Here is a 4,188-nt window from a genome sequence, read left to right on the forward strand (position 1 = left end):
TCAGGGACACTCACCCACGGGGCCCTCTGGACACCCCCAGCCCCAGCGTGCTTCCGCCGCACCTGCTCTTGGCCAAACACGCCCCGTGGCTGAGAGGGAGGGTGGGAGAGTGCGGTGGCCTGGCGGTGGCGGGGGACAGGGGGAGTGGAGGGGGGTAGGGCTCTCAGCTGCCCTGCATTGGAAAGGCTGAATGATGACCTCCAGGGCACTTGCAAATGACCTTCCAGCAAAAATCCCCCTTCGGTCTTCACCAATGGCATTCATCGAGAAACCAGGAACCTCGTTTGCAGTAACAAGCCAGGACAAGACCCCTGAATTTTCTCTCTGGTTTAATGATTTCTGTTTCACAGAGAACACACGCAGCAGGATGCCGAACACCGTGCATCCCTTTGATAAATAAGAATCAGTTGCTGAAATATCTCCTGCCCGATCGATCGTTTTCTTGGTCCCCGCCTCGTAAAACGTAGCGAGGAGACGGCAAGTGTCTCACCGGTCTGGCTGGTCTGAGTTTCCTGCGCTGCCATCGAGTGGTGCCTCCTTTGGACCCGGGAACGCCTGTCCGCTTGCAAAGCCTCGGCGTGGCCGTTTTGTGTCCCGGAGGGTCTTGCACGGAGCCCGCCTCTGACACGCCTCAGTTCTATGTGCGTGGCGTTTTCCTTGTTACTTGTGATGTGTGGTGTGTCTGGCAGCCCCACACCTGTCTCCATCATGGCAGGCGTCCCCTCATTCACGCGGCCCAGCACCGCCTCCCAGGCGCCACTCCCGGCAGCTGACGCGACTTTGGGCAGGAGCTGGGTGTCACAGTGCTGCCCCGAGACCCATCCACGCTCATGAGTGGGCTCAGACACCCAGCAAGCTGCCTTTAGCTCAGACACTGCGACCCGCTGGGTCTCGTTTCCACAGCTCAGCTCACCTCAGAAAAAGATGCGAGAGGCTGCTGCTTTCGGTGACAGCCACTCGTGAACGAGCACTGAGTTTTGCCCAAGCGCCAGCAGCCCTGGTGTGGGGGAATCCAGCCGCGTCGGTGTCTGAGAGGGCTCCCCAAGCGTCAGAGCGAGGGCCCAGCTCAAACGCCACTTCCGCTCCCTTCCGCTGTTTGACGAGCCCCTGCCATGCCTCCCCTGCCCGCTGTCACGATTAATCCTTCCTCCCTGGGGTCCCTTCCACTCCATCACCGTGCTCATCACTGTCACACTGAATTCCAGTCCACTGTGGATGTGTTCACGCCTCCTGCTGGGCCACCAGCTCCTTCGCGGGAAGCGGACCTTTCTCCTACAGGGGGATGTTCACAGAGTAATAGTCAATGTGTGTTTGTCGAATGAATAAAAGTGGCTAGTGACCAGGTCCTGCAGACCTCATGGGCCCATGGCCCCCGTGACACCCCAAACCCTCAGCCGCCCTTTGCCCTGAGTCCTGGTTGCCACTCGTCCAGTGCTTGGGCCAAACAGATCCAAGCCCTTTATGCCATCTTTTGGGGTGGTGGGGTGTGGAAGATCCCCCACCCCAGAGTGTGAGCTCCCCGCGCCGGTCACCTACTTGGTACCTCCACCTTCAGGCACCCTGGGGCCAGGTCTGAAAAGCATCAAGTGCCCAGCAGGTCCCTTTTCATCAAGTAAATGTTCTTCTGAAAACCGGTGGGATGTTACATCTTTATAAATTGAATTTTCCTTTTTATTTGGTAAAATTGTCTTTTCTTTAATTAAAAAATATTTTATCTCTTTCATCTTGTTACAGAAGTAATAAATGTTCATCACAGAAAAGTCAAAACCTCACAGCCAGGCATGAAAGTACACACAATCTCACCTGTCACAGAGACAAACTTTTAATACCTTGGTGTACAGCTTTCCAGACGTGTATGTGTGTGTGCGCGCTTCTCTCTCTCTGTGTAATAAAACTGAGATTCAAATCCTATTTTAAACATGTGACAGGAGCTTGTTATTTTTAAAGAAATCTAGGTCTACGGCCATGCCACCCTGAACAAGCCCGATCCCATCTGATCTCGGAAGCTAAGCAGGGTCGGGCCTGGTGAGTACTTGGATGGGAGACCACCTAGGAAGACCAGGTGCTGTAAGCATAAAAAATTAAAAAAATAACGGATTGTAAGCTGACTAGGTCCTTGCAATCTGTGAGGTCAACCAAGGCTTGCCTTGCCTAAAAAAAATAAAATAAATAAAATAAAAAATCTAAAGTGATTTCTTCTAGAATGTGAATAATTTTCTCTGAGATTTATTCATGCTACTGGTTCAGGCAAGTCATCAAATGTTTATGTTTGAGTGTGTCTGTGTCTGACAATCTTTGGGAATTTTTATCTGTCTTTGCCTCCATATCCATCTACCCATCCACTTACCCTCCCATCCACCCATTCACGTATCCATCCATCTACCCACCAACCATTCATCCATCCATCATCCATCCATCCATCCATCCATCCATCCACTGTTCGTTCGTCCGTCCATCCATCCGCCCATCTATCCATCCGCCCATCTATCCATCCGCCCATCTATCCACCCACCCACCCATCCATCATCCACCCACCCATCCATCCATCCACTCACCAAGCCATCTATCCGTCCATCCATCCATCTATCCACCCATCCATCCACCCCCCCATCCACCCCTCCATGATCTGTTCGTCATCATTAGTCTATCATACATTTCCTATTGAGTCTTGAGAGATTGACGTAAAGAGGCAGGCAGGGAGGCAGGGCTGGCTTGATTGAGTGCGTCCACAGGGAGCCTCGCACACTCAGTGCCACGGATTTACGGGGTTCCCCAAGGACCGGATCACACGGCCGAAGAGGGACGTTCTCGCTGCACACATTACAAATCCGTGCTCTTTGCAGCTCGGAGCGGGCTCGCCGAAGATCAGCATCTTCTCTTTGAACAGCGTAATTGAATGTCTCACAGCCTGAACCCTCGCCGTATTGATGTGAATTAATTATTTGTGCATTTGTAATCTCCTGGCTTCCCTGCCCAGGAGTGCCCTGCGACGCGACGCTGTGCGGCCGCCTCCTCCCCAGCCGCCACCTCTACGCGGGAGCCTTTCGCTGTTCTAAAGACAATTAATCACTCAAACGGAGCCGGGTTGTGCTGGCAAAGGGGAGCCTTCCCTGTGAAACCGACGTCCCGCTCTGTGGGCACTAACCTGCGGAACGTGACTGCGGTCTGCCTGCATGAGAAGCACCCGTTCGGGAGGACCGGGCTCGGAGAAGCTGTGGGAGGTGGAGGCGGCAGCCTCACACCCTCAAGGGGCGCAGAGCCGGGCGGGCGGAGGGGAGCTGGAACCACGCTGTGCCTTTCGGGGCGGGGGTGGGCAGGATTATGTTCAGCTGCAAACAGCTGATCAGGCACTTAGTCAGCTACGCAGGTAAGAGAATGTTGGTAGACCGTGTCGTAGACGCACAGCAGACCTTGCAAAACAAATGGAAGATTGTGTATACTATAATTTACTAAAAAAAGAAGAGGCACAGAAAAATCAGCTTCTGCAAGATAACTCGGGTTATCTACAATCTACTTTAATGTCTTCGCTGTGTTCTTAAATAGAAAACTGGATATATGTGATTCGAAACATCAGTTACGTGCTTTGGGAGTGGGGTGCGGCTAACCCTGAAGCTCGTTGGGCTTTGGGCCTCTTTGAGGCCCGTTCTGAATGGCTGTGATGCCTTCTGGCCCTGCGAGGCCAGCAGACTGACCGCAGTAGTCAGAGGCAGGGTGGAGAGGGGCAGAGAGGCTCCTGTGTGCAGGCGGGTTTGCCCGCAGGTGCTCGCAGCCCGTGTGCCTGCACGAGGCAGGACGGTGGCGACAGGTCTGGAAGGGCTCGTAAGGAAATGTGGATGGAGATTGTGCTGTTTCGCAGGGGACGGCTGCCACATGCTACACGAAGGACCCGGTGGGTCAGTGCCACGAGGCGCCCGTGTCACAACTGGAGCATGCGGAGGCTTCTCCCCTGGAGCGGGGTGTGTCTGCGTCACCCCAATCTGCCCGGCTCCTCTCCCCGCCCTTCCTGCTCTCCGTCACTCCCTATCACGCCCGGCCTCCAGCTAAGGCGGGCTTGCCCTGCGGTCACTTCCCTCCTCCACCCTCTGGCCTCCTCGCCCTCAGTTTGGAGTTTGTTGCGATGCTGACCCACGGCCCCACAGTCCCTCCAAGCCGACTGACCAGGTGGCCCTCCCGGGCTGGGACCAGACC

General features: G+C 54.7%; 1 non-coding gene across 1 annotated transcript; it reads left to right on the forward strand.

Annotated features, from left to right (window-relative positions):
• Positions 1 to 1,955: 1,955 nt before the first annotated feature.
• LOC111728787 lies at positions 1,956 to 2,074 on the forward strand. Its single transcript, XR_002775956.1, has one exon. It is a non-coding gene; the product is annotated as a 5S ribosomal RNA (ribosomal RNA).
• Positions 2,075 to 4,188: the final 2,114 nt, after the last annotated feature.

Source organism: Pteropus vampyrus, unplaced genomic scaffold, assembly GCF_000151845.1.
Source record: "Pteropus vampyrus isolate Shadow unplaced genomic scaffold, Pvam_2.0 Scaffold228, whole genome shotgun sequence".
Lineage (NCBI taxonomy): Eukaryota > Metazoa > Chordata > Mammalia > Chiroptera > Pteropodidae > Pteropus > Pteropus vampyrus.